At 40.9% G+C, this 13,845-nt stretch overlaps 2 long non-coding RNA genes across 3 annotated transcripts in view; one reads left to right on the top strand and one right to left on the bottom strand.

Annotated features, from left to right (window-relative positions):
* LOC121070243 overlaps positions 1-13,845 on the top strand; it is a 43,187-nt gene that overhangs the window by 16,216 nt on the left and 13,126 nt on the right. For both annotated transcript variants that reach the window (XR_005819964.1, XR_005819963.1), the window contains exon 3: positions 1,080-1,165. This is a non-coding gene — a long non-coding RNA (uncharacterized LOC121070243). The remainder of the gene's footprint in view (positions 1-1,079; positions 1,166-13,845) is intronic.
* Positions 3,016-11,647, bottom strand: LOC121070241. Its single transcript, XR_005819958.1, has 3 exons — positions 11,519-11,647; positions 10,477-10,637; positions 3,016-4,246 (listed from the first exon to the last, which is right to left on the bottom strand). It is a non-coding gene; the product is annotated as an uncharacterized LOC121070241 (long non-coding RNA).

The following is a 13,845-nucleotide window of genomic DNA, read 5'->3' as shown; positions in this document are numbered from 1 at the left end:
TGTCCTAGAAAAAAACACTGTTTCTGTTAGCAAGGTTGTTTGTATGCTTCTCTTAAATTGCTTTTTGTATAACGAGGTGTATGTTGCTATAGGTAACTGTTAACATGAATACTTTGAGGTCATAGGTATATTATTAACTGGACAACACCAGTACACTTTTTTTTTTCAGTCTGCTTGCAGAACTGATGCGGTCTTAGCATTTATGAATGGCAGCTTGTAGTTATAAGAGTCTATAAAAACAAATAACTTGTATTGCCTTCTTAGTTTTTCAACCCTCTTATAATGGAAATAAGGTTTTGCCTTCTGGTGAGTACAATTGTCACACAGTAATTGGGTCTCAGAAAAAAATCATTATACATATTAATTAAAAATAGTACTGTTTCATTTAACTTGTGAAACACTCAGTTCCTTCTGATACCTTCCAGAACGTGTAGCTGTCTGCAAAGCAGACATAAGCCGATGTGAATTCACAATGGGAAGTGTTATGCCCAGGTAGCAGAGGCTTAGGAGGGAAGGGTATCCAGGTCAGGTGCTTGTCTGTGAGAAGTGCCAAAGCCAGCAAATACACTCCTGAATCTTGTGGGGTCGATACTGTTACTGTACCTGCTGCCCAGGTTGGACATCTGCATGTTACTGTGCCTGCTGCAGGTTGGATATCTGTATGTATAAAAAGACGGGCTAAGCAGGCAGCAGTAGTGGTGGAAGGAGCCTGGTGAGTAAGGAAAAGGATGTGGATGGACACAGCTGCGTGCTGGAAGGAGTGAAGTCTGTAGGAGACATTCAGGCTATTTGCCTAGAGCGCCCTAATGTCTTGCTATAGTTAGGAGCAAATGACTGTATGAGGATCAAATGAAAAGAGAAACTGATGATCACCCTGTATGATGTTTTATAAACTGATCTTTCCTGTCATGGGCCTCATGTCATAGGATAGGGATCTATTATCCTGCAAAGAAAGTGCACGTAAATTCAGATTTGACTGTGGTGAAGCAACTGATATTTTGCAGATGTTATGTGCAAGGTGGAAGAATACATCTTCTTTTCTTCCACAGTAGAAGAATGTGACAAAGACCTCTCATTAGTTACAGGTTTGAAGGAGGAAGAAGTGCTTGGAATGAGGTAGCGTCGAGAAGAGAATGCATCTCTGCTAATCAGATACATAAGAAAGGTAGGAAAATATTTCCATAATCTTTGTGGATTACAAGATGGGATAGCAATGTGTCACTGTTTTAGAGAGTGCCACAAAGATGATGATGTTCATCACAAGGGAAAACAGGAATTTCCCAATGGAAACTGAGTACTTTTTGTTGGTAAGTTCAACTACTGTCTCACATAAACTCCTTGGTCGTGTTCATCGTGTTGCTGAAGGTTGTATGAGCACAAGGTAATGGAAAGGTCATGAGTTGGAATTAGCACTGAGAAGTAAGGGGAAGGGCGGCAGAGACAGTTTATGCTGTCAGAGGCTGACTCTGATGCTCTAGCATGGTGCACTGAGTACATTTGGTGGCAGGGCGACCCACGTGTTTTTGATGGCATGTCCAGAGCTGTACTTGTGCTTTGTTTTTTGTTAGTTACCTGGTAGGGGGGCTGGAACTAGATGATCTTTAAGATCCACCCCCAGCTCAAACCATTCTGTGTTTCTATATCATGCTGCGATTCCTGTAAGTGGACCTTCTCTTCAGCATAGCCTTTCCTCCAGCTCTATCTTTGTATTTGCTTTTCAAGGTAATTTTCTGCCTTTACATATATATTCTCTGTGCACCCATAAAGGTGCTATTGCAATACAGAAAATGGATATACTTCATGATGATACAGCACATTAGCAATTAAAGCAAAGAGCAAAGCACATCCTGAGATGCCTCTCACTGAGCAACAGAACATATTTAAAAATGAAATGAACAAAAAAGCTATTACAGAACAGCGAAATGGCATCATAAGTAAGAAATATACACTTTTGGGGAGGTAAAAACAACAGAAACATGTTATGTAATATTTTATGTTTTATAAATGAAGCAACGACCTCAGAGAACATACTATCCAAATACTGCCTTTTTATAACTACTAGATTGCTATTTCAGGAAAACTGTTCTGCATTTGGTGTCATGTGGAATGGTACAATGTATTTGGTGCGAAAGAAAAAATATGTTGTTAAAACCAATGAACCATGTGTTTTAGAAGTTAAATCAGTTGTAAGAGAGTTGATACTAAGATTGCTGAGATTTGTTAGCTGCCAGAGAACTAGAAAATGTTGAACTTTCAACCTGATGCTAAAAGCCAGTGTATATGGTGGTGAATCAATGAGAAGGAAGGTGAACAATTTAGGGGAAGTCTAAACAAACAAAAAATATGTGTTGGAAAATGTAGTTATTGTTGTCCTAAATTCATATGAAGTAAATGTAGGAAAAGAATTTATTTAACAAGCTAGATGAGCCTAACAAGAGGATTTGCTGGGGGAAAAATGATAACTCTTCAAGGATAATGTAATGTTGCTCATTGTTCTGTGAAGACTACAAATGTACAATGGCAAGAGGAATGCGTTCAACACAGATTAGCCAAGGTGGGAATTCAAACCATGGGATCATGGTTGAAGGAAGCGCACGGAGGCTTTAGGCAGACTGCAGCACATACATTTGGAAGAGGGAAATTAATCTGTCCCATTTTGACATAAACTTTTGTCTGGTCAGGTGACTAGTAAAACAGAGGACTGCACTTTGGATTTACAATTGCTTCTGAGATGTTTTTGCACAGTCTTAGCAATAAAAGGACTGTTATGTCTTTCATTTTAAACTTTTATCTACTGAACACACAAGACCCTGAAGGGTGTTCTTTTTTTTTTTTTTTTTTTTCCTTCATCAATGTTTCTTCAGATCCCTGGTGAAAATTTTTTTTCTTCCTTGAAGGTATGTGCTAAATGCTGCTTGTAGGTATGTAGGGGGTTAATAAGAGTTGGCATCTTAGGAGCTCTGGGCTGCACCTGAGGGCTGGGTAGGATTAAGGTTATGAGGCACAGCTGGTAGAGCAGAGGAAAAGGTCTGCTGGGGGTAGGTCCTGTTGCAGAAGGGCTTTTTGTCTTGCTGTAGTTGTGTGTGACTTGGGAGTGCTGCAAGGAGCTGAATGGCTTTGGGGCTTGACTTGAAGAAGCGAAGTGAGCCAGCAGTTATGTGGTGGAATGCAATGATGGACTCACCAAGAGGTAAATCTCTGTATCTCCTAATCCTTTTTTTTTTTTTTTTTTTTTTTTTTAATTTTATTATCCTGACAAGGAGGTAGAAAAGCAGATATGTATAAGCATGATTAAGGAATGGATACCAGTACTGGTCTTACTGTGACTTGTTACTGTTGGGATGCTGTTGACCAAGTCTGGGACTAGGAGTGGATTCAGCCGCACCTAAGCTCCTTACCTCTTTGGTTCAAGGGGTTTAGAAAGCAAGGGGGTCTACTCTGAACCTCAGGACTCAATGGGAGGGTCCCCTCAAACCTTTTGACATAAACCATTGACCAAGTCTGGGGCTAGGAGTGGATTCAGCCGCACCTAAGCTCCTTACCTCTTTGGTTCAAGGGGTTTAGAAAGCAAGGGGGTCCACTCTGAACCTCATGGTTCATGACCTCAATGGGAGGGTCTCCCAGACATGCCTGACTTGCATGTCCTCAGTGCAGTAAATAATCAAGTGTACCTTCCTACCTAATCTTAAGTTTCTGTCTTTTTTACAACTAAGCTTAGTTAGTTCACTACCTTATATCAATAAATATATTGCTGCTTCTCTCATACAAGTGAAGTATGTAATTTCATGTGTGACAAATGTACTTATGGATTGTTTAATGAAGCAGAATCTGGACTGTGTGTTGTTCCGCCTGATGTCCAACTTCATTCAGTTTGTACTGCGGTCAGCACTGCGTGTGGCAATTTTAAGACAGGCCTTTAACTTGCTTTCTTGTTTAGGTCTTTGTTACTCTAGAGGAACAGTGTGGTTGCTGTTTTGTGCCTTTTGGTGCCTGGTTCTCTTGGCTCTCCAAAATGGGAGGAGGGCCTTCTCTCTGCACCTGGGCCAGCCTTTGTTGGCATATGAGCAACAACTCGTGCTGAACTTCAGACAATTCTAGCCCTCATGAGTAGTGTGTCCTTCAAATGAAACCTACTTCTCCCACCCAAGGAATGCTGAGCACAATCAAATGTGTAGGTGGAAAGGCCAGATGCAGCTCCTTCAGTTTCCAACCTGAATGGCTGACAGCTCAGCTGGGCCAGCTCCTCCTAAATTGGTAGCACAAAAAACAACAACAACAACAAAAAAACAGAATAGCAGAAATATCTTTGAATTGATACCTCAAGCACAAGGAACTAGCTGGCTGATGTGACTGGGAGCGGCGGGAGAAAATTCAGTCAGTTTAAAATGCATTCATACCTTAATTATAGCTAGGAATAAATACTTTTTAGATGCTTCAGAGAACATTTAAGAACCAGCTTCAGAGTACAATTCCTTTAGTGTCATGCTGCTTTGGTGGTATAAATAACCCTAAAAGCAGTATTGCTGTGGGTGTGTCAGACCAGATATGTGCAGCGATGGGTGATAAGCTCTCAGCCGTGGTGTCTGATGTCACCCTGGGAGTTGAAACCCAGTGGTCCCTTGGGTGTCTTTTGTCTGTCCAGTGCTGTTCAATGTCACAGCCAGTGTTTTGGCTGTGACTGCAGTTCTCATGCACATTGCTTTTGTTCTGAGTCTTCATGTGTTCGTTTTCCCCAGGGAAGAGTTTTCCTTGCTAATTTGTGTACCAGGCAACCATGACAGTATTGCTGTGTAACACCCAGTTTCACTAATTTGGGCTGGCGTGCCATCTGCACTGTCTAAAGGTCAGTCCATAGAGGTACTTATCATTCTGTGGTTTCTTAATAAGCAGTGTAGTAGTGGTACACTGATTCTTGTTCCCCATAGCATTAAGCCAGATCCTGCACAAAACCCAAAAAAAAGTACCTTTTACCTGGAAGAAACCTGTATATATATTACAGTTTAGCACTTCTCGTCACTCCATTTCATTGCTCTGATCTCGTGGATTTTGCTTGATGTTAATGCATGCAGTACTTCACAAATCCACTTATCTTGCCCTAACAGTTAACAGCATCCCCTTGTTATAACAAGAAAAGCTTTTGGCTTTCAAGGTTTCCATGTTAAGCAGCATTGGTTAAATTCAGCTATTGCTGAACGGAAGTATGAGTGCTGGAAGGTGGCTCTGCTTGCTACCTCTAAGGTCGACAGCTGTGTTAAGAGAGCAGCATTAGTCAGTGAATTGCAGAAGGAAGGAAAGAGAGAATCCCAAAAATCAGGCCTCTGGGATTTGAAGCAGCAAACTAAAATATTGTCAAAACTATGCGAGAGTTTTCAAGTGGCAGTGACTTCTTCAAAGCTTTGTTTCTAGTGTAGGAAATAATCACTTCAGGGTTGTGGTGCCTTAGAAAATTGTAGAAGGAACTTCACTGTCGGACATAACCAAAAGTATCATCACATAATAATGGAGATGAAAAGCAAATTCAGGAACAGGGCAGTAAAAATAACTTCTCCCTGATCCAGACACCAAACTGAAAACTTCATTCAGTACAGCAGTGTGAAAGTTACTTTATCTTGCTGAATGAGCATATAATAAAATACTTTGGTGAATTGAATCTTTAGCTCTTTTTTCAAAGAAAAGCATTTTGTTTCTTTTATTTAACAAAATAGTGAGGGAAGAAATTTGAAATAATTCACAAAAACAGGGAGAAGGCGCTAGCACAACTCCCTTCTATACCATTATTCAGTACTCCAAGCTGCTAAAACAATTGTCCTTTATGTGGGAAACCTTGGTGAAAACTGCTGTGGGGGAAAAAAAAAAATCCTTTATCTATTTTTCACTTTCAAAGCCAGAGCTGGCTGTAGCATAAACCTGTTTTCAGAAAATGCTTATCTGGTTATCTTTGGGTAGTAATTTTAACCTAATATTTTTGCTGAACCTGCATTTCTGTCCCTGTTCTACAACTACCTGAACAATAGCAGCAATGTGCAGCTTTTGTCCCTTGATGCTGACTACAGTCCTACCGTCACAGTGCCAATGTGAGATCTGCTTTTACAACAGATAAAACGGAGTGGTTTAGATCCCATTTTGATAATGGGCACGTTGGCAGGTGCTCCTTTGTCTCTTACATGTAAGAACAAAACAAGCATGAAAGGATTGTACAGGGGATGTATAAACACCCATGCTGTCGCTGTGTGATTTGATTCAGCTGTCCTGGTACAAGCAGCAGACCAGACTGCCTGGTGCAACCATCTCAATTTACCTGTTCACTGGTGCTTCTGGTGTTAGTATTTACATTTTTTCTTAAATACTACTTCTATGGGGACTTGGTGTTTGATTCATCTGGCTCAATACCATGTCCGTAGCCATTTGCATGGTCCTGAGGCAGTTTTAGTTGGCTCTGCCCCAGGTAATATAGGCAACAGATATGTCAGTGCTTTAGAAGTCAGTACATATTGTCTTTGATACTGTTTATTTTCAGTTCTTAATCTCCTTAAGATTGTGTGATACTTCAGGTTAATCAGAGAACTCTCACCCTCTTCCACGGTGGACGTAGCTGCAGTGGGGAAGATCTTTGTTAGTCTTTAATTCTCTGAGGTTCCTTTTATGCCTTGATCACCCACTAGTTTTATATTTATAGACTCTCTGGCAGAGTTGGTTTTTTTTGCTTTTAAAGTGTTTTAAAAATAAACTAATTTTTTGACATCTGCAAACTGTTCCTCAAACATTCTTGGCTCATCTTGCTCTGCACTGTACTTGCCAGGGTTTGTTCTTTCTTACTTTCCTCACTTTTTATGACTTCAGCCTCCTGAAGGATTCCTTCTAGCTCTTCATAGCTTTCCTTGCTCTACTGCTTTACTATGCCAGTCTCCTTTTTATCTTTTAAATCCTGTTAGGATAAATGATACAAGCTTGCTAATATGACATCTCTGTATAAAATCTGTGCTCCATGCAAAGAATTGCATTTTATAGCTGCCTGTTCTAGCTCTCTTTAAAAAGCTTCCTCACTTTTATGTGATTTGGGTGCTTTTGATCACAGTGGTAGGAAATTTTAGCTTATGATGCTCCTATGTATTTTTTAAATTCAAGTTTCTGTTGTTAAAGACTGCATCTTCAACAGTATCATTACTCATTGGATAGTGTGTACCACAAAGGACAAATTCAGGAGCTGCCTTAACTCTTAGGGGTTTGTGGGATGTTTTATGCAGTGAAGAAGTCATTGACAAGGCCAGTCTGAAAGATGTTGCACATCGTGAGGATGTGTGTGGAATGCCAACACGTGGGGATTAGGAAGAGGAAATGTATTTCCTGAGGTAAAGTGCTGTAGAGTTAACCTTGTGGTTAACCTTGTGAATGATATGTTGGAAGGATGGAGCAATGAATAAATTAATTGTGAAATACTCAGTTCAACGCAGGATCACTTCTGGATTGATTAGGGCCAGATTTTATCCCCAAGTTCTGTTTTTCTTCATGACTCCAGAAAACTCATTATTACCATGAATCTCATTTTGCCTCTGTTTGTACATAAACAGCCCCGATTTGATTCACTAAGCTAGAAGACTTTTTCTTTCTGTTTTAATGGGAAGCAAGCTTAACAGCAGTGCTCCTTAAAGGGTGGAGCATGGTTGTTTGTGATCCAGACTGATGGAGGCAAAGATCATGTCAACTGTCTCCGTTCTTCTTAATGACAAGGGCTTAAAGTTGTCTTCTTTGAGAATCTGTAAGTGTTTGGCTGTTAACGGTTGCTTGGTGTGCCTAGTTATTCTTAATGGCAAAGTCTAATTAAGTGTGCTATAGAAGTGAGGTGGTTTTGTCCTTGTACAGTAGTCCCCAGACAGGGGCTGAACTGTTCAAAATACCTTCCGTACACATCACGTCCTTTCTCAACAGCTCTACAGAGGCAGATAAAGCTTGTGTGTTACGAGCTTTCCTTAAGACTCTAAGGTTGTTGTGAGAGATCAGCCAAGTTGGATACTTGTGGTGTTTTTTTTGTTGTTGTTGTTGCTTTAGCTGAAGACCTTCCTTTTCTATATAGGGTCTTAAAATGGATTGATTTAATTAAACAACTTTCTGACACAGCAATTAAATATGAGTACAGGGGAAGATATTTCTGCATTTTTCTGAGGAATTTGACTAGTCATAGCCAAAGGGAGACAAAACCTTAAAGCTGCCTGAAATAGCATGCTTCACCCTAGATATGGGGAAATAATTCCCGGCATTTAAGGTACAGCATAGCTGATGCTTTTTCCCTGTTGGAGTGGTGACTTGGTAGTATCTGAATCCATGCACCATCTGAACTGAGTGTCAGCCCCTCCTGCGAGACCCCTTCTGCACTTGTTTAAAAGTACATGTGAACACTGACGGGTTCTGGGAACAGGTCAGCCCTCACCCCTGTGCACTGGTGCTGTGGGGTTAAGAAGGGAGGGACTGCGGCTAGTCTGCCAAGGCGCTGTGGGCAGATCAGCAGGGCTTCAGGAGCAGGATTTATTGACTTCAGCTAGAACGGAGGAAGTGGAGGGGAAATGAATCTCAGTCCCAATGAGAGACCAAGGGAGCTTAAATGTCAGTCTGCCTCACTTCCTCATAATATTGAAATCCCGAGAGCAAGAATTTTACAGTGACCAATGGGAAAATCATGGCAGTAATGCAGTGGTACGTATTTATCCTAATAGCCCTGTCATTAAGAGGAGATTTTCCTTACAAGGAAGACTATCAAGGGCAGCCCAAAAAGCTTTACGCCTGCTAAAGTAAGACAGGACTTCAACTTGAGGACCACAGCACCACATCTAGCTCTCAGAACAGCTTGTGTGCTGAGCGTGAATTAGTCCTCACTGAAGCAGAGGAAGCCTCAAGGATAAAAATTTGTCTAAATTAATACTTTAAGTATTTATACTTAAATGTTAATATTAAAGTATTAATTTATACTTAAGTACTTATAATTATTTACAATTAAGTATAAATATGAAAGATTTTGAAACTGTTGTTGGAATATACTTCCTTGGACTTAAAGTAAAACTTCTTCGTTAGCTGCCCTCTAGTTTCTGTGACTACCTTCCTATCCTTCCAAAATTTCTCACGTTTTGCTTCTGTGCTTGGCTGGCTCTGAACTATTTTTTTTTCCCCCCCTTGCTCTTTTTTTCTTGCTCTTGTGAGCTCAGAACACAAAGTGCACCTCTTGTCTTTGGCTTTTCCTGTTGCCCCAGTTGGACAGCTTTCTGGCTCCCTCAGCCTGAGCTCTTGGGTTGGGTGACCAGTGAAAGCTGTGGCTTTAAACATTTTAAGACTGTAATCTAATTTGGGCAAAGTAAACTTTTCTCCCACTTTCTAGATCTTTTTAGATGTTTCTAAACAGCTACACTGGGTTTGTGGAGGAGAGATCTGTGAATAGCATTTGATTTTAAACAAAAAATTAAAACATACAGCCCCACTTCAGTTATCAGGCTGATTATATTTTTAGCCATTTTCTCTGTGAGCTGAGGTCTTTTTCCCCCAGGGAGCTCACAGCAGAAGGTCCTGTTATCTATGTGGCCATTGGAAGGTGCTTGTTGTTTAAATGAGACACGTTTGAACTCATGCTAGCAGTGACTCCCTGTGATGGAAGTTCTCTAGAAAAAGATAAGAAACTAGAAAACTGAAACTTTTTGATGCAGCACGATCTTTCCTTTTGTATTTCTTCAAAGTTAAATGCAAACTCTGAAAGCAATTCAGACAGCTTAACATATTTTCAAATTGGTACCCTGGGGATTATGTGAGTGAGTCATGCGATTCTTAATTGGGCCTGTCAGTGCTCTTCCTCAGACTGTGAAAGTTTCTTCTCCAAATATATAAGAAAATATGAAGAAACTGAGAAATGATCTGCAGCACAAAAAGCTTAAAAAGTCCTTTCTTGAAATGTCTCAGCTTTGACTACAAAGCCATTTGCTCTTGTTATAATGGTCATAATCCCATGTTTTTACTGACGGTCTCGGCTCCTGTGTGATTGCCGCAAAGAACAGATTTTTGTGTGGAAGTTTATTAAATGTGTTATGATTATGATGCTTTCATGGATCAGATTTAGCAATTGAACATTGGGCATTGGTAACTGGTAAATTTTTGATTATCAGCAAGTCCAGAAATGTGCTTACCTTGCGTGAGGGATAAAATAATTCTAATGAGCTTTCTCGTAGATTTGTGTCTCTGTAAGATCAAAGCAAAGAGCCTGTTTTCCTGCTTTGCTGTATAGTACTGTCTTGTGTCCTGTGTTTCACAGATTTTTCTCTTCTATCCTGGCTGTGGAAGGAATAATGCTGCCAAAAATGACAGCTATTTCAGCCTGCTTGGATCAATGGGTGCTTCTTCATCTGATTAATGTTTTCATGAAGGATTGTGGTGGCTTGGAGGCTGTTTAATCCTAAAAATTGACAAGAACTATGAAAGGTAACTGAAGCACCTAACTCTCACCTGTCTGACCCTTGTGCATGGGGTGCAGAGCTTTGCCGTGCAGCATGTGTGGTCTCCTTGTGCCGAGACGTGGGTACCTCAGCATGGTGATCAGCAGCTGCTGCTTGGTGTGCAGGGGTGGCATCGGGGCAGAGCTGGTGAACGCCATGTCCTGAGCCATCCTAGGGATTTTAGTGACCCACACCTGGTCAGCGCATGTCTTGGGCTGCAGGCAGACATCAGCCGTGCCTGGCGGAGCATGGACTAATCCCTGCAACTGTTTTCAAAAGCTTTATGGGTTTGAGGTGGAGATCATGCATTTCCCCTCTCCAAAGCTCCCCCAGAAGCTGCAATATTTGTGTTTTGCATTTAGAGACTGATTTAATATCTTTGGCTTGAGCTGATTCAGATCTATTCAGATCTATTGCTGCAGTGCAGGAACTCCCCTTCTATGTGGGTGCTTGGGACAGCCCATGCTGCATGGAGGCGTTGGACAGAGCAAGAGAATGCAGGAAGCAGTCCGAGTATTTGGTATTTTAGCCTAAAATGCAACTGAAAAATGCTCCCTCCCTTGGGCAGGGAGGGAGGCAAACCCTGATACTCCCTAGTCATGTTCCTGTATGTTTATGCATGCCCCCACCTAGAGTTCTCAGACAAGGTGAGAATATTGACTGAAGGAAGTTTTACAGGGCTGTCTGTTATTGTTTCTACCTCATACTGTCAGTCAGGTAGAATTTGTTTGTTCTTTGCTTCAAGGCAAAATGAGTGCTTCGTACAGTCCAAATAAAACATACATAGGACAGAATGGCAATAAGCTTCACCTAAATCTTCTCAATGAAGCTGTAGTTCTACAAGCTCGTAACTATTTTTATAACAAAACAACAACAACAAAATCACTTCTATGTTCTCCTGTGCAAGAAAGACGAGGACTTAACTGGTGAGAGTCCAGCAAAGGGCTCGTAAGGTCATCAAGGGACTGGGGATTCTCTCACATGAGGAAGAGGCTGAGTGAGCTGGTACTCTTCAGCATGGAAGCAGTGAATTTACCAATGTTTAGAAATACCTGAGGGGAGGATATGGAGAAGATGCAGCCGTGCACTTCTCAGTGGTGAACCATGACAGGGCAAGTGGCAGTCAGCACAACTGAGCTACAGGAGACCCCACTTGAACATAAAAATCTTGCTGGGAGGGGGTGTTGGAATACTGAAATACGTTGCTCAGAGAGGTCTTGGAGTCTCATTGTGATGTGATACTCAAGTGGTGCCTGCCAACCTCACCTGTTCTGTGACCAAGGATATTGTTTTAAGACCCTTAAATATGGACATGCCAACTACTCAAAAGCTGACAGATGAAGTTCCTATTTATCTTTAACCACTTAAAAATGTCTAAAAAATCTTGTCGTACACTGTTACAAGATATAAATGTTGAGTAATCACAGAACAGCTGAGGCTGGAGATAACCTCCAGAGATCATCTAGTCCAACCCCCTACATTTACCTAGTCTGTGTTTTGTTTGTGAACAAATCAGCTTATGAATTTACTGAAACTTTGGTCTAATAATTTCTGAACAGCCAGTGTGAACCTTAATGTAATGCTGAACATGCTGGAAGAGGCCATTTCTATTTCTAGGGTGTAGGTTCACTGTGTCAGTACTCATCATGGGCACAGCACGTGTGTCTTAGACTGCTTATTTTAATGTTTTATACCGGTCTTACCAGCACGCCTTATGCCAGCTGGTATGCAGGGAATACAAGGATCCTGTAGGAAAAGTAATTCTTAATAATTCTTGTTACAGATTTGTAAGTGGCTAAAGATAAATAGGAACCTAATTATTAAATGAAGCTTATCTGTATTTGGCATTTGTGCAATCATTAATGTATTGTGTAAGAGTTTATCTTGCAGCAGTGTTGATTTCCAACGTGCAGTCATAAAAGCCTTCCAAACTGCATCTTACTCCATTGCTCCGAATTTGTGGTGTGTCTTGCAGAGCAAGGTGTGCTTTTGCTGTGTGACGTGAAAGTGCCGTATGATTAGCCGCTTTTGCTCAGTAGTCCTGGGTCTTAATCCTTGCTAGAAACGTGGCAAGCAACTGTGCTTAAAATAGTTGAGAGGTTTGTGTTTGCTGCTTCTGTTTTATGGTACTGACTGCCTTGAAGAAATGCTACCTGATGTAAAGCTCACAGTGCCCCAAATATAGAAGTTTAAATTCCCAAATTCTACTGTAAGCCTTCTTCAGAAGCTGGAAGGACTCAGATTATTGAAGAACACAGACATCAGAACTATTTTAAGGCATCCAAGTCAATGGAGAGTCTTAGAAAATATATGTGAAGATTTCCCCTTCTCTGTAAATCAGCTTATGGAAAGGGAATATTCTGCATTTGGCAACAAGTTCCCTTCCCAACAAGAGAACTGAGGTAGGATGCCCTTTAAAATAGCTAGTTAGCAGCTACTAAAAGAGAAATCCAGCATCCTTCCTTGCCTTCCACTTATTTACTGCAGCAACTTGTACCATCCTGATGGGAGTTGACTGAAAGATATAACCCCTGAAAAATGAGGGAACCTTTTATAGGTCTGGTGGTCTGGTTAACAGTGCTGAGCTAGCCACCACAGAAGCAGACCAATGGCCATAAGTGCACTTCAGGGAAGGAAACAAGGAGGAACCGCTGAATCCACTACATATGCGGCGGTATCATCCTGTAACACCACTGACGCTAACTTGTGGAATTGTTTTACTGTAGCTTAGACTCCTCGTTACAAGGAGTTCAGTAGTATTTCTTGCATGTTGTTGTATCTCTATGTGGGAAAACACTTTTAATTGTACTAGCTGGACTTGGATTGGGTGATAATAGCTCCTGGCACTTCTACAATGAGAGCATTTGTTTAACGTGGCTTTCCTCACCAGCTGCTAAGCTGTTGTGGAGTTGAAACTGCCTGTTATTTCTCTAAGTGGCTGCTATGATGCTGCCTTGTCTCCTGCAGTGAAGTATAAACTTGTGTGTTGCATATTGCCTAACAGCATAGGTCTTGTGGAGAGAAAAAAGGGAATTCTCATAGTTCTTCACATAATGTTTTTATTGTAAGGAATATTGGAGTTGTCTTTGCAAAGTAAAGAGAGAGTTTCCTCTGTTCACAGTACTGATAAAGCATGCTCAAGTTTGAGGCTTGTACTTCCCATCTCTCAGTTTTAAAAATCTCTTTTCCTAACCTTTCTTCTGTAAACTAGGAACTTTAGGAAAATGTATTTGAAGGACAGGTTTTCATTTTGCCTGGGAGTTATATTAAGCAGGAAATGATGCAAGTCTGCGTATTGCCTTCCTCTTGCTGACTTTACAGGTTCCATTTCTACTGAGAACCAGATACTATGAAATGTTGAGCAGAACTCCCACAAAAC

This window comes from Cygnus olor, chromosome 4 (genome assembly GCF_009769625.2).
Source record: "Cygnus olor isolate bCygOlo1 chromosome 4, bCygOlo1.pri.v2, whole genome shotgun sequence".
Taxonomy (NCBI): domain Eukaryota; kingdom Metazoa; phylum Chordata; class Aves; order Anseriformes; family Anatidae; genus Cygnus; species Cygnus olor.
The sequence above is the reverse complement of the archived record's forward strand: the minus strand, read 5'-3'. Positions and strand labels throughout refer to the sequence as shown.